Raw genomic sequence first — 23,131 nt, 5'->3', positions numbered from 1 at the left:
GTGTTGACGTCTGTCAACGATCGCAGACCGTGCATACAACTTGTGGCCAGCGTAGCGGAACGTGTGAGTCATACGCCGGCATACGTCGTGAAATTTCAAGCATGAAAAAATTTGAGGACAACCAAAAAGTACAACGTTTAAACCCAGCGTACAACGACGTATGGCAGTGTTTTTCAGCGTGCTCTCAATGTTATCAAAACTTACCCATAACGTATTCAACGTTTGCCAGCGTTATAGAAAAAAAAATAAAAAAAATCGGCATACGTTGGCTAAAACGTCAAGGTGTGACCAGGCCTTTAGGAAACGGCATATGGCGAGCTGTATGAGAAGTTGGATACAAAAGAAGGGGAAAAGGATTCATACCGATTGGCAAGACAGAGGGACTGAGCTGGTAAGGATGTGCTGCAGGTTCGGGTGATAAAGGACGCAAATGGGAATGTGCTGACGAGCGAGGAGAGTGTGTTGAGAAGATGGATGGAGTACTTTGAGGAGCTGATGAATGAAGAAAATGAGAGAGAGAAGGTTGGAAGAGGTGGAGATAGTGAATCACGAAGTGGGGTGGATCAGTAAGGATGAAGTGAGGACTGCTATGAAGAAGATGAAAAGTGGAAAGGCGGTTGGCCCAGATGGTATACCAGTGGAGGCATGGAAGTGCTTGGGAGAGATGGCAGTGGGGTTGTTCACCAGATTGTTTAATAAAATCTTGGAAAGTGAGAGGATGCCGAAGGAGTGGAGATTAAGTGTACTGGTTCTGATATTCAAGAACAAGGGTGATGTGCAGAGCTGTGGAAATTACAGAGGGATAAAGTTGTTAAGCCACACCATGAAGTTGTGTGAAAGAGTCGTGGAAGCTAGGTTGAGAAGAGAGGTGACGATCTGTGAGCAGAAATATGGGTTTATGCCAGGAAAGAGCACCACTGATGCGATGTTTGCTTTGAGAATGTTGATGGAGAAGTATAGGGAAGGCCAGAAGGAGTTACATTGTGTGTTTGTGGATTTAGAGAAAACTTATGATAGGGTGCCAAGAGAGGAGTAGTGGTATTGTATGAGGAAGTCGGGAGTGTTGGAGAAGTATGTGAGGATCGTGCAGGATATGTATGAGGACAGTGTGACAACGGTGAGGTGTGCAGTAGGAATGACGGACCGGTTTAAGTTAAAGTGGGATTGCACCAAGGATCGACTCTGAGCCCTTTCCTGTTTGCAATGGTGATGGACAGGTTGACGGACGAGATCAGACTGGAGTCTCCATGGACTATAATGTTCGCGGATGACATCATGATCTGTAGGGAGAGTAGGGAGCAGGCTGAGGCGAGCCTCGAGAGGTGGAGGTACACACTGGAGAGAAGGGGAATGATAGTCAGTCTGAGTAAGACGGAGTACATGTGCTTAAATGAGAGGGAGGGTGGTGGTATGGTGCGGTTGCAAGTAGTTGAGGTGGGGAAGGTGGATTGGTTTAAATACTTGGGATCAACTGTCCAAAGTAACGGAGAGTGTGGTAGAGAAGTGAAAAGGAGAGTGCAGGCAGGATGGAGTGGGTGGAGAAGAGTTGCAGGAGTGATTTGTGACAGAAGGGTAGCTGCAAGAGTGAAGGGGAAAGTATACAAGACGGTAGTGAGACCAGCTATGTTGTATGGTTTGGAGGTGGTGGCGCTGACAAAGAGACAGAAAGTGGAGCTGGAGGTGGCAGAGTTAAAGATGCTGCGATTCTCGTTGGGAGTGACGAGGATGGACAGGATAAGAAATGAGTGTATTAGAGGGACAGCGCAGGTAGGACGGTTTGGAGACAAAGTGAGAGAGGCGAGATTGAGATGGTTTGGACATGTGCCCAGGAGGGAAACGGAGTATATCGGGAGAAGGATGTTGAGGATGGAGCCGCCAGGTGGGAGCAGAAGAGGAAGGCCAAAGAAGAGGTTCATGGATGCGGTGAGGGTGGACATGCGGGTGGTTGGAGTGTCAATGGAAGGTGTGGAGGATAGAGTGAAATGGAGACAGTTGATCTGCTGTGGCAACCCCTAATGGGAGCAGCAGAAAGAAGAAGAAGAAGAAGATGCTGGAGATGTTACTTTTAAAAAATACTTTTATAAAGTTTGTGATATCATAATGTCCTCGAGCAGACGCTAATAATAGATGTTTGTGAGATGAACAATAAGACATCAAAAAGAGGTGAGTTGCTCCAAAAACTGGTCTCATCAGATATTGCTTCAGGGAAGTGAAGAGACACTGCACTTCCATACAAAGGCGCTGTCACACCTTGACGTTTTAGCCAGCAATGGCAACGTATAAAAATGTATGTAAAACGTTGACGTAAACTGAAATTTTGATATTTAAAAAAAAGTTTTGGTCGTATTCATTACGTGTTGGTCGTATGCATAACAGATTAGTAACGGGCACAGAACGTTTCGTTGTCTTACAGATAACTTATACCAACGAATGATTAGCGTGTTGTCGGCGTTCACAACCTATGCCCAACGATAGTCTAACCTATGCATAGCGCGCTGCACGTATCGCCGACGAATTTGTAGCGTAGCCTGTTAAAAACCTGCCGCTCGCCGATTCAAATAATAACTGCCTGAGAATTGGAAGTGTCAACATCGCAGTCACACCTTGACGATTTAGCCAGCGTATGCCGACCTATGAAAAATGTGTCTAAAACGCTGGCACACGTCGAATACGTTATGGGTAAGTTTGGTTTACGTGAAGAGCACGCTGAAAAACGATGAAGTACGCTGTCATATGTCGGAGTACGTCTCGTACGTCGTGAAATTTCAAGGATGCTGAAAATTTTACGATGGACTCGCCGTATGGCTCACACATTCCGCTGCACTGGGAATAAGTTGTAGGTACGATATGCGATCGTTGACACACGTCGACACAAGTTCCTTGTAAGTTACTCATAATTCGAAACACATCGAGGTAATGTTTAGCATACCCGAAACTTATTTTCTCCATCAAGGCACATTTTCTTTTTTGCTCCTTGGTTCCGTGAAGGCATGTGACGAAATATCTGAAGTTGTTGTTGTTGTTGTGTTTTCTATTTTTTTTTAGTCTATCATGAATTTTAAAATATATTCGGACATTTGCTTTTAAGTTTTGACATCGACGTGACAATATCTTCAAACAGAAAATATTCACAGAGGATGAACTAAGAATAAGACATGAGCAAACTGAAGAGGCAATCGGACGTGACGTAACGGCACGTGACGAAATATCGGAAGTTATTGTTGTTTTTTTGTTATTTTTTAACGCTGCCAATACGCCATTATATGGTAGCTGTAAATTAGAAACACGTTCAGCAAGTTCTGTGGTCGTCCGGAAGACGTCAATCAAATACGTCTACATACGTCAATATGCGTTGGCGTTATGTTACACATTGGTTCAAAGCACGTTACTCATAGGTTAGAAATAAGTTTTGGGTACGCTAAGTATTACCTCGACGTGTTTCGACTTATGAGTAACTTACAAGTGACATGTGTCAACGTGTGTCAACGATCGCGTAACGTGCCGACAACTTATGGCCAGCGTATGCGGAACATGTGAGTCATACGCTGGCATCCGTCGAAAAATTTGCAGCATGCTGAAAATTTGTCGACGTACTATGATGTATGCCAGAGTGCTTCAGCGTGCTCTTAACGTATACAAAACTTACCCATAACGTATTCGATGTGTGCCAGTGTATTCGGCAAATTTTTCATACGTCGGCATACGCTGGCTATAGCATCAAGGTGTGATAGCGGCTTGACACTTCGATGTCTCGTGCGGTTATGTTTTGAATCATCAATACTTCAGCATACGCCAGCGTTTTACATACATTTTGATACCTTGCCATATGCTGGCTAAAACGTCAAGGTGTGACAGGGCCTTTAGCAGAGTCATGTGACCCACCCATGTTTTGAGGCTGTGCTGTGCTGTGTTGTGCCCGTGTCCGAATGAAACCTTTTGTTCCCTCTTCAGAGCCTTCATTCCGTTCTCTTGAGTACATTACAGTGGAGATGAGGATGTCTTCATGCATCGGCATATTAGAAGAATTCCCAGTGGAGGATGATTGGGAAGATTCGACCAATCGTCTGAAGCAGTACTTCGTGGCAAACAAAATGGACACCGACGAGGACGCAGAAAGTCGGCGAACTGTATTACTGAACGTATATGGCGACCCGACGTACAGCCTCATCAAAGATCTTCTTGCATCAGCCAAACCTTCTGATAAGTCATATGAAGAGCTCATCAATCTCGTGAGAAGACATTATCATCCTAAACCGGGAAAGATCTTCTCAAGATATAAATTTTATACCCACCATCCTCAAGACGGTCAGTGAGCATCTGAGTTCGTGGCTGATTTACGCTGACTTGCCAAACATTGTGAGTTTACAGATAAACTCGAAGAGATGTTGCATGATTTCTTGATAATAGGCATCAATGACGACTCAATTCTGCGGAAACTCCTGACTGGATCCGACCCCAATTTGGGTAAGGTCATGGAAATAGCCACTGTGTGTAAGTAAACTGCCGAGAGCCTGCGTGTGATCTCTAACAAGTCAAAAATTATCCAGCAGGACCCATCGGTTAACAAGGTAACCTTTGGCTACAAGCAAAAGTGTTTTACAAGCCACAAAATTCACCTCCACCTCCTGACATTTCTGAATTTACCTGGAAGGTTGGGGTGACTTGTTGGCATTATGGTGGTAGTCATCAAGTTTTCCAATGTCAGAACAGGAATTATATCTGTGACAACTGTGGTTAGCGGGGACATTTGAAGTGTCGTTGTTCTCGATCCAAGTCGAAGAACTTGTCTCCAGCTGATCACATTGAGGTGAACCTTGATGCAGCAGATGATAGGTCACAGAGCAGAGCCTGCAGCCAAGAGTCAAGTGAGGAACTTTATGAGGTTTTCTCTGTTGGAACAAGGAGCTCCGATGCTCCAATTATAGTTGATGGAACAATCAATAAGATCCCGGTAAGGATGGAATTTGATACCAGCGCTTCCAGATCAATGAGCAAGAGTAAGTTCACCTCCATCTAACTTCCGAGAAAGGCTCCTGCACTCCGGCCTGCATCAACTGACTTGAGAACATACACCAAGGAGGTGGTTCCTGTCGTTGGCTCAGCTAAAGTAACTGTAGGTTATGGAAACAATACTCATGTCCTACCACTACTGATAGTGCGTGGAGAAGGACCGACCCTCTTTGGTAGAGATTGGTTTCAATAATCAGACTTAATTGGAGTGATAGCCTTGTTTTGCCTTTGTGGTTAGGGTGGTGGCTTGGGATCCTAGGGTCCTGAGTTCAAGCCCCGTTGGGCCACTGAATTAATACACCAGGAGGTGAGAGAGAGAGAGAGAGAGAGAGAGAGAGAGAACGAGAGAACGAGAGAACGAGAGAACGAGAGAACGAGAGAACGAGAGAACGAGAGAACGAGAGAACGAGAGAACGAGAGAACGAGAGAACGAGAGAACGAGAGAACGAGAGAACGAGAGAACGAGAGAACGAGAGAACGAGAGAACGAGAGAACGAGAGAACGAGAGAACGAGAGAACGAGAGAACGAGAGAACGAGAGAACGAGAGAACGAGAGAACGAGAGAACGAGAGAACGAGAGAACGAGAGAACGAGAGAACGAGAGAACGAGAGAACGAGAGAACGAGAGAACGAGAGAACGAGAGAACGAGAGAACGAGAGAACGAGAGAACGAGAGAGAGAGAGAGAGAGAGAGAGAGAGAGAGAGAGAGAGAGAGAGAGAGAGAGAGAGAGAGAGAGAGAGTAAACGAGAGAGAGAGAGAGAGAGAGAACGTAAACAGAGTCTCCAACTCTGATGATGGATATGACACTGTGCTCAACAAGTACCCTGTCCTGTTCAGCAATGGTGTTGGCACCTTTGCAGGGCCCAAAGTGAGGATTCATGTTTCTGCAGATGCTCAGCCATTGTTCCATAAGGCTAGACCTGTGCCCAACATGATACGATCAATGATCGAATGTGAGCTTGACCACCTGCAGAGTGAGGGTATCATCTCAACAGTCGAGTACTCTGACTGGGCAGCACCTATCGTTCCAATACTCAAAGCAGATGGATCAGTGTGTATTTGTAGAACCTACAAAACGACATTCAAACACTATTCAAAGCTGAATGGCTACCCTTTGCCCAAAGCAGAGGATCTGTTCACAACTCTCATGGGTGGCCAGACATTTCACTAAGCTTGACTTGACCAATGACGATGCTCAAATGGAACTGGATGATGATTCCAAGCCCTATACATGGATCAACACTCATCCAGGACTCTACATGTACAACAGATGCTCATTTGGCATACGCTCTGCTGCACCAATCTTCCAACGCAAGATGGAGACATCATTGAAAAGTGCACCAAAGGCAGTCTTATTTCAGGATGACATACAGGTGAGTGGCAAGTCTCTCGGATTCTCTGGAAAATCCTCTATTTCTCTTTGCCGATGACTCCACCCTCTGCCGTACCATCTGTCATCCCTCAGACCGGCAAGCAGCAGCTTCTTCGCTCACTGCAGATCTGGATAAAATCACAAACTGGTCCAACATGTGGAACATGTCTTTCAATCCAGACAAATCTCACACTCTCACTATGTCGCTTCGAAAGGACCGTTTACAAAACCCCCCCATCCACTTTCTCAACAATCCTCTGGAAGAAGTCTTTTCTTTCAAGCTTCTGGGTCTCACTATCTGCCATGACCTTTCCTGGGAAAGTCACATTTCCAACCTTGTCTCAAAAGCCAGTCGCCGACTGGGAATCCTCCGTCGTGCAAAGTCCTTCCTCGGCCCTCTTGAGCTCCTGACCACTTACAAAGCTTTTGTCCGTAGCCTGATGGAGTACTGCTCTCCCCTCTGGGCTGGTGCTCCTGCCTCCCACCTTTCTCGACTTCACGCTGTCGAAACCAGGGCTTTTAAGATCATTGGCATCTCCCGCAATGAAGCTGAGTCTTTGGGCCTCTCACTCAATCACCGCAGGTTGGTCGGTGGTCTTTCTGTCTTCTACCGACTCCTCTCCAGCCTTGCCCCCCTGCTCTCTCTGCGATTTGTCCCAACCACATTTCCACAGGGCGCTCAAGGTCCGCCAACAACCCCCTTCTGGTAAAACTACCAAAATCACGAATCACTGCTCATCTTCACTCCTTCATTCCTCTTTTTTCCCGCCTTTGGAATAAACTTCCTCACTCTATTCTTTCCCATTCTTCCCTCCAGGCTTTCAAAACAGCTGTTCACCACCACCTCTTATCTTCCCCCATCCAAATCCTCGATCTTTTCTACCCCCGATAATCCACCCAAGCCCACTTCCTTCAATTCTCCTGCTTTCCTTCCTGAAAGTCCCTGTAATGTCCATCTTCTCCTCGCCATGTTCCCCGTCCCATGCCCATCCCTCTCCCTTCCACAGTTCACCTGTGTCTGTTCCCCAATGTTTTGTCCCTTCCACTCCCGCCCCTCTTGTCTCATGCCTCCTTGCTGTGAGTTGTGTGTTAGCTCTCATACGAGCCTCGACCAAGGTATACAAAAAAAAAAAATAAGTCACAACATGAACACATCGATAACCTAAACGAAGTCCTCAATCGGCTGTCAGAAGCTGGGTTACACCTAAGGTGTGAGAAGTGTACCTTTATAACACGTGGAGTTGAATGCCTGGGTCATCAAATCTCCTGTCAAGGCATTTTGCCCTCTCTGAGCAAAGTTGAAGCAATTGCGAATGCACCATTGCCGCAAAACATTTCAGAACTTCCTGCATCCTGAGTATGTTGACCTATTTGAGTAATTTCCTGCTTCAACTAAGCACAACTGTCGAGCCTCTGCATCTTCTCCTCAGGAAAGGCATTGTCTGGAAATGGGAAGCTGCACAAACAACAGCGTTCAAGCCACTAAAACCATGCTGTCCTCCTCACCATTACTTGTCCATTACGACCCATCCAAGGAACTTATTCTCAGTTGTGACAGCTCTTCATATGGCATTGGGTGTTCGTTAGTGCAAACAAATGGAACCAGTAATCTCCAGCCTGTTGCATATGCATCACGAACCCGATCCGACACTGAATGTTGCTCTGCCCAAGTAGAACGATAGGCGTTAGCGTGTGTCTGGGGCATCTCAAAGATGCAGCAATATGTCTTTGGAAGACATATTACCATTGAGACTGATCATGAACCCTTGTTAGGTCTCCTTGGAGAAACCAGAGCCATTCTGCCCACATCATCAGGTCGTGTACAACGTTAGGCATGCCATGCCGGTTATGACTATTCATTGGTTTACCGCCTGGGTAAGGAAATGTACTGGGCTGACGCGCTCAGTCACTTCCTGTAAGCATCCCAGAACCTCCACAATCTGGGGATATCATTCATCTCATGGCTAATGTCATCCACGATGAGGTGTCAATAACCCCTGAGCAGATTGCTTGTGCTACCAATAGCAATCCAGATTTGTCACAAATTAAATGCTGTGTTGTGTCAGGTAATTGGGCATCACTACCAGAAGGGGCGAAACCGGACCTCATCCGGAAGGATGGGCTCTCTATTGATGCAGATTGCCTGCTTTGGGGTAGCCAAGTGATAATTCCGCCGACACCCCACAGAAAATTATCAATGAACTCCACAATGCTTATATAGGCATAGTCACCATGGAGGCTATTGCCCGAGCCCATGTTTGGTGGCCTGGTTTGGACAGTGACATTGAGTCCAGTGCATGTCATTGTTACACTTGTCAAGCCCATGCCAAGACACCACCACAGTCTCCATTGGCCATGTGGTTGTGGCCATCAAAACCATGGTCCAGACTACACATCGACCATGCTGATCCATTTCAAGATAAGCTTTTCCTTTTCATAGTTGATGCCGACTCCAAATGGATTGAAGCTCTCATGGGGCCATCCTCATCCTCTGCTGTAACAATTAAAGCTCTACGTACCATGTTCGTGCAACATGGTATTCTAAACTCCATTGTATCAGATAATGGATCGTCATTTGTGAGTTCAGAGTTTCAGAACTTTTGTAAAATGAATGGGAATAAGCACTACACATCTGCCCTCTACAAACCTGCCACTTTTGGTCAAGCCGAACGTGCTGTTCAGATCATCAAGAATGGTCTATGCCATGTCAAGGAAGGCTCCATTCAATCTTGTCTCGCTCATCTGTTGCTCACCTACCACACCAGACGACATCAAACCACCGGTCGCTCACCTGCCAAGCTTCTGATGGGTCGTGAATTAACAACATGATTATCATTCGTGCAACCGAACATAACGGTCGAGGTCGAGAATAACAAGTATCAACAAAAACGTAATCATGACCAAACGTCTGTATACCACAACTTCCAGATCAATGATCCTGTTTCCGTGTTGAATGTTTCTGTTAGGGTTGTTTCCTGATGTGAAAGCAAGTGGTTCTCTGGCATCATTATGGATAACATTGGTGAAATGATGTTTCTTGTGAAGTCGTGTGATGGTGGATGCATGCGTAAACATGTTGACCAACTCAGGCTATGTCATGGGGAGTCCAACATTGAACTGGCTCAGGTGCCTTTGTCACCCACTCCTGTATTAACACCATTATGCATTTGAACCTGAGGTGTTTCCTCATGAAAGCTCAGGTCAGGTATGGGAGCATGTGCCAGAACAGCATGTCGCTGCGTCCACTTTCCGCCGGTACTCCAAGGGCCTCCGTCTGGCCACCCCCCAGGCAGATGCCAGGCCCATCCCCATCTCCTTGAGATGATGGTCAACCTGCTGCAACCACGAGGCACGTGGTCATCCCACTGGCCTCCTCCACTCACGAGACTTCCCCGCTGAGAGAATCTGGTGAGCAGGATCAGCGTAAGGAAAACGAGCCACATGTGCATACAGCCGCAACTTAAGCTCACGGACTATGCAGGTAACAAATCTCATCCGAGTCTCTCTCAGCAACCGCTCGTTGGACACAAAATCCGACCAGCGATAGCCAAGGATTCTCCGAAGAGACCTGGTACCAAAGGAATTAAGTCTCCGTCTCAGATGCTTGGTCAGAGTCCAAGTCTTGCATCCATAGAGCAAGACTGGAAGAACCAAGGACCTGAAGACTCGGACTTTCATCCTCCCGCAAGGGCACCGGCAGCACCACACCCCATGATCCAGTGAATCCATGACTCCCCAGGCCCGACCCAGACATCTATTGACCTCTGACTCACAGCCAGCACAGACATGAATATCACTGCCAAGGTAAGTGAATCTCTCCACGACCTCAACATCCTCACCACAAACAGACACAGACAGGAGAGCAGCATCCAAGATGTTACTGAAAGCCTGGATCTTAGTTTTGACCCAAGAAACCCGTAATCCCAGCGGCTCTGACTCCTCATTCAGCACCTCGAGGGCCCCCAAAAGAATATCTAAAGTCTCCGCAAAGATGACTGCATCATCTGCAAAATCAAGGTCCGAGATCTTGACATTCCCAAATGATGCACCGCAGCTTGATCTCTCCGACATCCTACCTAAAATCCAGTCATACAAGTGCTGAAAAGTGTGGGGGCCAGGAGACATCCCTGAAGAACTCCAGTAACAACTGGAAATAAGTCAGAGATGGTACCACCACACTTCACAGCACTCTCAGTACCAGAGTAGAGTTCAGATATCAGATCGATCAGTTTTGGTGACACCCCACGAAGACCAAGAATCCTCCAGAGGACATCCCGATTCACTGCATCGAACGCTTTGCTGAGATCAACATAGGCTGCAAGCAGCCCCTGCCGAAACTCTCGTCTGCGTTCGGTGAGGACACGAAGAGCAAGAATACGGTCAATCGTTGACCTCTTTGGTGTAAAGCCTCACTGCTCTGGACGCTGGTGCTCAAGCAGATGGTGGCGAACCCTATCAACAATTATCCGAGCAAAGACCTTGCCCGGCACTGAGAGCAGCGTCACCCCTCGGTAGTTGTTGCAGTCTTGGCGATCACCCTTCCCTTTCCAGAAAGGGACAACAAGGCCCCTCTTCTAATCAGTTGGGATGATGGCTGTGTTCCAGGCAGAGCACAAAATTGCATGCAATGACACGAGTGCAGCATTTCCACCAGCCTTGAGAAGTTCAGCATGGAAGCCACAGATCCCTGGAGCTTTGCCCCGTTTTAACCGGTTCACCGCAGCCCGCGTTTCCACAAGTGAAGGTGGACCACAGTTGATTCGAGGGTCAGCAACAGGGATTGTAACACCCTTGACGTCCAACTCAACAGCTGGGGTATCAGCCCGGTACAACCGCTCAAAGTAACCGGCCCAGCGGGCCTTCACTTCAGACTCCTCTGTCAAGAGCCTACCACTCTCTGCTCTAACTGCAGTGCTCCGAGGGATGGGCTTGGATGAACGCAATGCGCGAATTCCCTTGTAAGCAGGACGAGAATCACCTGTCCACGGGTGATGCTCTACCCCCTCACAGATTCCTCGCACATAGGCCTCCTTATCTACCCTCAGTGCACGTACATGTTTACGCCTCAGCTCCCTGAACAGCTCAGCTCTGCCATTCAGCCTGGCCCTGCGACTCTGGTCAATGGTATCCAGTGTCCCTTGAGAGACAAAATTCTTCTTTGCCCTGCGGTGAGTTCCAATACATCCACCGGCAACATCAAGGACGGTGGTCTTGAAGGCACTCCACAACTCTTCAGGACCCCCCAAAGCACCCAGACCCCCCAAGTGTCCCCTCAGCCTGTTCGCAAACTCCTCAGCTACTCTCTCATCCCTGAGCTTGCCAACATCCAGCCTTGGCTGGGATGGTACCATTCTCCAGGATTTAAGGTGCAGCTTTAGAGTTGCCACAACAAGCCTGTGGTCAGTATTGAGGAACTGAGCACTCCGGTAGACCCTGCAGTTCCAGATCATCCTCCAGTGACCCTCAATGAGAACATGGTCAACCTCCTTTGCCACACCGCCAGCATTGGAATACCAAGACCAGCGATGAACTTCTGGGCGCTGAAACCATGAACCAGCCACCCTAAGTCCATGACTTCTTGCAAAGTCAAGGAACTTGGTGCTATTCTGGTTCATAGTTCCTGACCCATGGGAACCAACACATGTCTCAGAACCGTCCCTATCAGTTCCAGTCGATGCATTGAAATCCCCCAAGATTAGAAGTTTATCTCGTCTGGGGCACTGATCAACCACAGACTCGAGCGTGGCGTAGAATGCATCCTTCACGGTGAGATCACTCGCCTCAGTCGGAGTATAAACAGAGACCAGGGAAATGACACCTAAGGAGTGACGAATCCTTAGGATCATTATTCGCTCGTTGACCGGTGTTACCTCAATTATCATTGGGATCAGCTTATTGGCCACAGCTCCAGCAACTCCTTGGGTATGGTAACCATCAGAGCGACCAGACCAATAGTAGGTGTAACCACCCACCATTATCTCACCGCAATCCGGTCTCCGAACCTCACAGAGAGCTGCAATCCCGATGTCCAAACGCTTGAGCTCAGATGATAACAGAGACAGGTGATCATCCTCTCTTAGGGATAGGACATTCCAGGCACCCACCCAAAGCGACCGCCTCAGGTTAACCCAAGGAGACCGTCGTCTGGTGGACGACACCTCAGCACCACTCCGACACACTCTCCCGCAATCTGACCCAGGGATGTTACCCCGTGGTTTCGCTCCTATCATCAAAGATTGGGGGTCCCGAAGGCTTTGCCCAAATCCCATCATCCAGTGAGCTGCCCTGCGAAGGGAAGCTGCACAGGAGGTACTCCCACGGAGTGGGTTTTCAGATTTTTTTGCGTTTTTGTGTTTTGCGGAATGAAGGGTTTTATGGTGGCCGGAGTGCAAATCCTGCCACCAACCTGCTCATAAAAAGTAACCCAATTGCAGGATAGGAGGACGTCCGCAGACACAGTTGGGCACTAGATATGGATGGCCGTTGGCTCACAAGGAGCTCCTCCGCCGTTTGGCAGGTTTTGTTTTTAATGCTGCTGGGTGTCCATATTCAAACACCCTATTCACCAGAAAACCTGGTGGAGGAGACGGTTTAGTCACCGACAATTCGACCATGGAACCATGGAACAGGTTAGAACAGGTTAGTACATGGTACCTGTAGCAGGTCACAGATCTAACCTGACCTGACTTCAGCTCGTCAGGTCATGAAAGCTCGTCACCCGTCAATCTACCTGAACTCCTTCCTGACTATGTACCCCTTATTGAGAAGCCCACAGCAGTTGCAAGCAAGGACAGCCCTCCACTTGCCCTTTGAATATCAGCTCATGTCTGTAAGCCTCCTGAGCATCTTGATTTGTAAAAAAAAAAGGGGGGCAGATGAGATGTATCAGTAGTTTTTTTATTATGTATGCATACATGGGTGCACCAGGGTGTGGTTAAGCTGTTAGGGTTATGGTTAGGGTTAGGGTTAGGGTTGTGTCCCTCATTTGACCTGCCCATGTTCCGAGGCTGTGCCATGTTGTGACCGTGTCCAAATTAAACCTGTTGTTCCCACTTCAGAGCCTTCATCACTGTCTATCGAGTACATTACATAAAGATCGTTTAAAAAATATTCTGAAAGTTTATTGCTGTTGAAGCAATCTTCCACATCACCCGTATACGTCACTCGATTCAATATGTCTAAGTGCTGCTAATCTGGGGGTTCTTGAAAGTGTAAAGAAGGTGATTTGTGTTCTCCATTGTTCAAGTGTATAATTCAATTTAAATAAAATAAAGATTGTAAAGGTCGTATAAATAAATTAGTTCCAGAATTTACCGCTGTTGACGCAGTGTCTTTTACACCATCCGATCTAACACGTAACATTGGGTTATCCGTGCCTGTTGTTTGTGTCCTTTATGACATCCTTAAAAACAGTAAGTTTCCTGTTCAGAATGATTTTCAATTTTGTTTGTCTCCCAGGCAGACAGAGTAAAAATATCTCACTCCTCTGCTCCTGTGCGATCAGGCCAATTTCTGACAAAATACTGTTGAACGGCAAGTTTGTTTGCCAATTCATGTTCCGATTCGTGTTCGAAATATAACATTCAATTTAAACAAATTGTCCCTCGAACATAAACTGTCATTTACAGACAGACGGACGGACGGACATGAACCAATTGCTTAACCGCAGTTTTTGCTTTGTGTGCGTGGGGTAATCACTTGGAGGCAGGCAGAGAATCTAAATGTAATTGGGGTTGAAGATTGGCCAGCTCCTTGTTTGTAGAAAGTGTGGTATTTTTGCTGTGGAAGATAATAATATAAAATGAGTTATTTTATCGCTTTTCCCCTGCTGTGATCTCCAGATTAAGGGAGACTGCAGTGCAGATTTACATTCAACAATGTAAAACTGTTATCATTTCAGATGAAATTTTTGATAAAGCACATAGCTCGAAAATTCTTGAACAATATTGATATTTTATCTGCGGTTAACATTGTTAATCTGCAGCAGCATTCTCAGTGTTGCTTGGGATCGACACTTCATCAAAAGTCGTGGCTTTCCAAACATGACTTGCTTTGTTCTTTGTTAAACTGCTGTGGCTGTTCTTACCAAGCATTTATTTGTAAAAAAACAAAAAAAACAAACAAAATTCTTTGTGAAGTCAATACCTACAACATTGTCTACCAAGAAGTTGATACGTCGAAATTTTCTCTACCTTTTCTTTTCATATGCGGTAGGTCAAGGTCCCAATGAAAGGTCAACATTGCAATGGAAGGTCAACGTCCCACAAAAAACCTAACTTGCAATAAAATGAAATGGCTGGAGGTAAACAGTTGAACTTAATATCACTCTCAAATTAGGAACATTCATAGTCTTGGGTTGTTTGCTGTTGCGTTCCCAGCAGTCAATCAGGGCTAGAATTACATCATGTCACACTGTCCCTTGCGGAAGTTATCGGGAGGAAATTTAACACTCCACCAACTCACCCCTGAGGCAGTCACATGGCTGCAGAACATGGACATTAAACTTTAGCGCAATCCATATTGGCCATACGCAAGCAAGGGCTATAATTTGGAATTTGTTCCATGGTGCCAGTGATAGCTCGCCTACTCTTCATAGAAGACACCTTTGGATTTTTAACATCCACCAATTGATGCTATCAGATGGGATTTCCCATTTAATGTCCATCTGAGGGATTGCACACACAATGATGATTCGCTCTGCCTGTGAAAAATACTTTACATCGTATGTCACTTATAATATCGCCACCTCTCATCTCACATGAGCTGGTGGCACTTCACTACTTTGGCTGGCAGGGGGGCGGAGCTTTAACTGCACATGCACATTTGGCTGGTTGAGACATCAAACCCTACTTGCCTTACACATGGCCAGATATACATTTGATGATAACAAGTAGGTTCAAACTAATAAAAAAAACTAGAAACATCTGAAAATGCAAAGCCCATCCACATCAGCTTTGTGTTTGGACTTCTTCTTCCATATGCTAAACATGAAAAAACTGCTAACAAAAAAATAAATAAATAAACATGGAAGGGCTAATAAACCGCTGCGTGCATACCAAACAACCCTGTTGTCATGGAAACCGTTTACGTGTCAAAACGACAAAATCAATCGTGATGATTTTTTAGTTAACCAATTCAATGACACAACATACAAATCTTGTTTAAATATCAAGTCAATTGGATGAAAATTGATGACTTTATGCAACTTTGACCTTTTGATCAAAAGAGGCAATCTGCTTCGAGCCTTTGATTGAACCAGTTCAGTGACCCAATATATGCAAATACCTCTAAATTTCAGATCAATCAGATGGAAATTGACGATTTTATGAAACCTTGACCTTTGACCTTTTGATACTAAAAAAAACAATCGGTTTCTAGCTTTTGATTGGTGAACCGATTCAGTGACCCAATATGCAAATTCTTAAAATTTCAGGTCAATTGGATGTAAATTGATGATTTCATGTGATGCTGACCTTTTACCTTTTTAGCAAATTATTAATTTGGCTTCTCCATGTTCTCATAATAAGGCTTTGTTGAAAATTTGATGACAAAAGCTGAAATGGAAAAAAAAAAAGTTATGGCCTGGACAGACACGCTCACGCGTGCACGCACGCACGCACACATGCACACACACACGTGATTGCAAAACCCCATCTCCCACTGTGTGAAGGAAGGGCCAATAACAATGTATACATGTAACAACAATTCAAACAACATTGTCTGCTAATAAGTAGTGACATACATATTTCAAAATTTTGCTGTACCTCTTATTTTCACAAGCGGAGGTTCACCATCCTAATGGAAAGTCAACGTCCCAAAAAAGACTAAAATTGAAATACATTTTCAGTCCTGGCTCATCTTCTGCTGTTTCTCTTGTGGTGTGCATGTGGGCCCAATTAAGGCTTATTCTGATGAAGAATTCCTGCACATATGAAACTCAAGGTGCGTATTTCACCATTGTAAATAGAGTAAAAAAAATGTTTTCATGGTCCCTATTCTTCCCTCCCCTGCTTTTAAATACACATTGGATTAAACTGGGTCTCGATTGAGTTTTTCAAGTCAACACGATCACTGAAACCGTTCAAGGGAAGGCATCGTGTAGTGAGGCGAAGTGAAAGCAGGTGTGAGGTGGAGCGTTAATTATGATTCAAACTGTCACATCAAAATAGTTCTGCAAAGAATAACAGTGAAAATGGAAACAAAATATGTCTGAAATCCATTTTCTACTGGACATACTATAAATACCACCTGGAAACAAACAACACCCAGACAGGTCCAGAGATAAACACAGTCAGGAGCCAAACACCGCCTGAACTTGTCTGGAGACAAACAACCCCCGGACACGTCCAGAGGCAGACACCACCTGGACACGTCTGGAGATAAACACTGTCTGGAGACAAACACCACCTGGAAACATCCATTTTTGAAATGTGCACTCGTTGATCAGAGAGCTGCCGGACCCCACCCACATTTGTCTACACCCACCATGGCACCCAAACAAAATAATATGGCAACCATTGTGGTTTTCTGGTGGGCCAAAGACATCAGGCCTGTAGGCCTCTGCTGAATATACACTGCCCAGGGGTATTTTTTTGCGTTAGATTTACATTGGCTTTGTTTGGGTCGAGTGTTACTCACGATGAGGTACCCTGGGAAATGTAATCATGTGTGGAATATAAATTATTAGTAAGTTTGAATCAAGCCCGTCAGCACGCTCGGTATGCACCTCCCTAAAGCTGTTGCTCTGGTAATTTTGTTAAACATCATCCAATTTCCATCAGCTTTGTTCCTCATGATGCGGTCCACTTATGTCCTTCGTTACCTCTTCCGCAACTGAGTAAGATGCGCTTCACTCATGATTAAAACTGCACCACCACTTGGTGAAAGTTGTCTGCTCAATTTACATGTTCCTTTTGAAAGTTTTCTCCAGCAACTTTTGTGTATAATTTATTTGTTCTATGTAAAACATATGTACAATCAACTAAAAGTGTGAAGGAAAGGATACCACATCTGCCCGTAATTTGTTTACGGATAGGGGACGTTAAAAATAATACATAACACTCGGAAGTGGGGGGGGGGTGCATGTCCAAAGCTATGGAGCATTACACTGGGGCGTTGGGTTGGGGGGGTGGGGTGCATTACATAGTCGCGTTACATTATGCTATGAACCAATGACTTTTGTTTACCTCAATAAAGGTCACAGTTTTAGCATTAACATCTTACATTATGAAAACGATGGAAAATAAATTGAGGAAAATTGTAGAGGGTGGTACTGTATTGCATTTATACACTGCTTGAAACGTAAATCTTCAATGTTACATTTTCAAAAGTAGGAGAGGAAAGAGATGTTATTCATTAAATTTGAACACGTTATCATTTGGAGGTCAATTTAAGGGTGGCAAGAAAAAAAAATACAGTTGAAGTCACATAGAGAAATTGTGGGGCTGAAAGTGAAGTTGCCAATTTTTCAGAAAACAATTGTCAACCAAAATGTGCATTAAAACGGACATACTAAGCATTCTTTTTGTTCAAAAATAACTTTTCAGGATGTTTGCACGTATTTTTGGCTAATTTTAGATACTAGAAACCCTCGCTCCCGACATAATATATAATACTGTCGCACCCCGACATTCATGATTCTGCTGTTTGTGGAACCTGCATATTCGCGGTTCATAAAATGTGATCTGCTTACAGATTTGTGGCCCTGTGTTTTGCGTATTGATGGGTATTTGTTTTTCACGTTTTTGCGGTTTTTCCAGGCGTATTCGTGTTTTTTTTTGCGGGTGTATTCACGGTTTTTATGACCTGCTTCTACATTCGCGATCCTGTACTTCCTGTATTCGCGGGTTTTTTTTGCAGGTGTATTCACAGTTTTTCATGGGATTTTTGATTTTTCCCTCATGAATCATGAACCACTGAACCTATCCCCTTTTTCCCATTGAAACAATGCCTCAACTTTTGCGGATTCGACATTCACGGCATTTTTCAGGAACGTATCTCCCACGAATGTCGGGGTCCAACAGTATACTCATTTCCTTTACCGCTTCCACTTCCCCCCTTCCCCATGAAGGGGATGGGGCAGGGTCATGGGGAATTATTGTGTCTAAGGTTGTGACCACAGTGCCGTCATTCTTCTTAATTTACTACAGATTAAGATGGTGCACAGCTTATGGAGTTTTAAGAGTCCGATGTTTTTTTTAAGTTGACTGCTTTACTCTCTGACATTTTATCAGGCTCCTTATGGACTCCGTGAACACTCCATCTGGCTGGCACTTCCCTATAAACAGTAGTCCTCTTACAACAATCTAGATTGGTCATTCAGTGAACAACAAACGTGATCGATAAGTCTAGGTCCTACATCAACGGTGATTGAGTGATATAAATGAATGGTAAAAAAAATCATATCGTTTTCTACAACAAACTTAACTGAACATTTTAATGCTGTTATCCTTCAAACAGCACAAATTCAACACTTCAACCCCCCCCCCCCCCCCCAAAAAAAAGCCTTATTACATTTTTCATAAATCTATCTTTAAAGGTTAAACTGAAGAGCAATTAGTAATTCGAGAATGTTACAGAGAATGGAATGAGAAACCTGACCGATAATGAGGCCTTTTATTTCACAAAAATCCCCGCAAGGATTTCTCTCGTGATTGAGGTGACAGTGCTGAAGGATCTGCGAATAAATTAATCTACAAAGTCGGCTGAGAGACTGAGACGACTCCAATTCTCACATTTTTTTATGCATGTTGCAGCAATGGAGATGTTTATAAATAATTCCTTTCAATGGAAACGTTTCATGAAAATATGAAAATCCATTCAGGCATTTTAGCTTCGTACCTTGAAATGTTGTTGTTCGTCTTTCGGCTGCTCCCATTAGGGGTCGCCACAGCGGATCATCCGTTATGATCCGCATTCTGATTTGGCACAGGTTTTACACCGGATGCCCTTCCTGACACAACCCTGGTCGCCTCTTACGACACAGGGATAAGGATTGGGTTTCACCATGATTCCGGGCTGCCCTACACCCTCTCATAGCACGGCCCAGTGCAGAGCTCCCGTCCTCAAGTGATCCTCCAACCCAAGCCTCCGAGTAGCCGGATTACAGGCGCACACCACTACGCCCGGTATCGCTTCGTACCTTGAAATATACACTATAAAAGAGATGCTTTTGTTTGTTTGTCTGTCTGTGTGCATTAAAAAAAACATTTTTTTTTTTCAGAGATGCAGAATGGATCTTCTTCACACTTTCAGAGATTTGTCAATGAGTGCCAGGAAATGTTTTCGACCAATTTTTTTTTGAAAATGTTGAAAAAAACAATTTGGATTTTTTTGTTTTGTTTTGTTTTGATTTAAAATCATTCCATAGTACCTTAGCCTTTGTAACTATGTGAAAGGTAATAGTAAATGAACCCTGACCACATGACTGTGGGTGTAAGGAAGTGTTTTAGGCTCCCACAAAAAAATGGAAAAATAACCCCAAATTTAATTTCTTCAAAATAGTGGGGCAACTTAGCATAACAATTGTGCATTTTGTGAGGAAAGCACCAAATTTGGCACACTATTAGCCTATCATATTATGAACAGATTTGGATATTGGGTCATCTCAAAATTTTTGATGGCAGTGGAAAATGGCTGCCACAGCCATCAGCGGCTGAATTTGAGATGGCCCAATATCCAAATCTGTTCATAATATGATAGGCTACTGGTCTGCCAAAGTCGGTGCTTTCCTCACAAAATGCACAATTGTTATGCTATATTTAGCTAAGTTGCCCCACTAAAATGCCAACAGGATTAGAACAGCACCAGGCAATGCCAGGCACCCCTGCAAGGGGGTGATAAAAAGTATTAAAAATTTATTTACATCTATGACTACTACTTATTTGATGTGCCAAATTATTCCCACCTTATTGTGCATTTGGCCAGGGAACGTTTTTGGTCCAAGCCTAAAACGAACCAGCTGACCAAACATGACTTTGGCAGGAATGTGGCATTTCACTGCGCTGCCGGCGATAAGTCACCCACTCTTCATGAAGGACGTGTGGGATTTTTAACAACTACCAACCGATTCGAGCAGACCCGATGCCCAGTTTAACTTCCATCCAAGGGATGTCACACACACACACATTAATGCCTCACTCTACGTGTGAAACACCAGAATGACAGTGTACAGCTGGGTCAAGTTTCAAACTCAGGTGAGACAGCTCAGAGGAGATGTACGTACCTTCAGGCTCTCCTCAAATTTCATGAACAATGTATGATATTACAACGAATGTGAATAAAACTGGAGGATTATTTCAACTCCATGGTTAGTCATACTATTGTGGTGAATTTGTTCATCACTGCTTACTCTTTAGTAGGTGTCTGGGAGCTGTCACTGCCATGATGTGTAACCAAGATTTAAAACTAAAAAAAAAAAGGTGTCTATAAATATTCAATAGCAAAAGTACTGATATGTAAAAATAAACACAAAAATACAAACATTCTGTTCAGTCTGGAAAGGACATTAACTTGAAAAATTATTTCTCTTTATTTATTTATTTTCATGCAATGAGTACCTTTTGAATGATGTAACATAAATTCGTATCGGCTTGATTTGCAAATTAGAAAAGTTTGAGTGATTATTCATTTCCATGATTGAAGAGTTTTCTTGGATCAACTAGGTCTGCTTGGAACTGCTTTTGTCCATTATATGTCGGGAGACATAGAGAAAAGATCAAACACAAGAAAGTTCTTCCCTCATCCTTTTATCTTCTCTCCTCAACTCATGACTGCAAACTGATATTGCATAGACGCCGTCATATATTTCACAGATGAAGAGAAAGGACATCAGAGTGTGGAGGAGTAAAAATAAATTATCTATTTAGTACATCCACAAATAATGCAGAGGTTTCAACCTTCCACGTACTCCATCCCCTCGCCATCTCTTCTCACTCCTCCACCCTTCTTTGTCTTTCTTGTCACCCCAGCCCCTATCCACTTCCTTTTCACAATTTTAATTCTCTCATTCCATACTCACCCTCTTGTGCTTTGGTAATAAATAGATTACCACAAGATTTAGACTTGCATGAAATATGTGGAGTAACTTTGCGATCATCAGCATGTGCATCCCGATGGGGATGGAGATGGGTGGATGTCAGCTAAAGCAGGAGGTGCAATCCCAATTGGCATATACAGTATATCAGAATACCAAGAAGCTATTCCTATGTCCTGTGCCATCTCCTCCAGTTGTGAGATGTTCATTCTTTGTAATCTGACTTTCTTTATGGAATGCGAGGAAGAACATAGGGATCTCAGATCAAGGAAATGGCAGCACACATGCTCAACCCAAGATGGGTTATGCCGAATGATGATACCAAAGAGTGTGGCAGACGGTATTTCAAGCAAAGGTTTACTCTGGAAAAAAACTCGTAGCGTTTCCCAAGTACAATTTCTAGAGAGACAGAAAGAAAGTATGAAACCTCCATCCGTTGCTGGTCCATCTCAAAAATTGTCCTGACATTATATCTTTGAAATATTATATCATGTGGTCACGCTTCTAGATCATAACTTATTTTTATTTTAAGGATGGTATAATTCGAGTCAAAAATCAAGTATTTTACTTGTTAAAGGTGAGAAGCCACACACGACCATGCAATATCACATTGCTTGACAAAGGAGCAAACAAAGTAAGGGGACTTATTGGGCAAGGTTATGCTTGCTCCTAACAGTATTTTAATGGCAAAGCGAGACATGTGCTGAGGCGACATGACATGGCTTATTGAGGTTAACATGATAAGGTGATTCTTAGACAATATCCCAGCGATTTTGACCAAAATCGTACAGCATTCACATGGCCAAAGCCCTCAAGAGTGGAGCTGGCCAGCTTAAGAGTCCATTATTTGATTCGATGGTAAATGCTCCAAAGCTTGAAAAAGAACATTGTCTACACAAGGTCAAAACTCATGGTTGAACAAGTGATGAGAAGTATTGCCAAAAGGGGTGAAGGAGAACATGTGCAGGAGGAAACTGACGATCGATAACAGAGAGTAGAAAGATTTACAGAAAGAGGACCCGTGAAGTGGTGAGATCATTTTGATTATTAATTTTAATAATGTCTCACTCCACATCACTCCCACACGTTCTTCATTCTTGTCACGAGACTATTTTACCGGAATATAATGAGAATGTTGACAGAAATATTAAGATAAAATATGTTGAAAATGACTGTTTTGATGTGTTATATATATTTATTTCAATAAAACGTTTTATGAACCCAGCAGATTCTTTTTGATTGGAACTGTTTATTCTTTTTTGAACTCCTATTCCCTAAAAATGCTCATTCTGTGCTCAGAAACGTTTTCATTATGAGTGTGTTGGGGGAGGATTGGACCATCCTTGGAGATCAATGAAGATATGTGACGATGTTTATAAACGATATACTTGTGGTACAGCAAAGGGATTGCGGGTTTGGAAGGTTTCTCATTGTAAAACTAAGAGTTCATAGAACACGATACCTGATACAGAATTCCAGTATTTACTTCAATTTTAATAAAAGCATGATTTTAAAGATGGTTTTAAAAAATCCGGAAGTTTAGCGATACTGAAGCAGTCTTATACACCACCCTTACACACTGTAATAAGACGACGTTGAGCCACAGTTTAGGATATGGAGGCTTTTTGATCACCATAAAATGCAGCGTCAATCGGCATCAGAAATAGCCATATCAGCGGCCTCTACTTCACCCTGATACTGCACCCTCCCACA

General features: G+C 44.1%; 1 pseudogene; it reads left to right on the top strand.

Annotated features, from left to right (window-relative positions):
• Positions 1-3,926: 3,926 nt before the first annotated feature.
• The window catches only part of LOC147008662 (general transcription factor II-I repeat domain-containing protein 2A-like), a 33,254-nt pseudogene continuing 14,049 nt past the window's right edge, over positions 3,927-23,131 (top strand).

This window comes from Eptatretus burgeri, chromosome 18, assembly GCF_056783735.1.
Source record: "Eptatretus burgeri isolate ZD-2024b chromosome 18, Ebu_testis_v1, whole genome shotgun sequence".
Classification (NCBI taxonomy): domain Eukaryota; kingdom Metazoa; phylum Chordata; class Myxini; order Myxiniformes; family Myxinidae; genus Eptatretus; species Eptatretus burgeri.
This window is presented reverse-complemented; position numbering and strand designations above follow the sequence as displayed.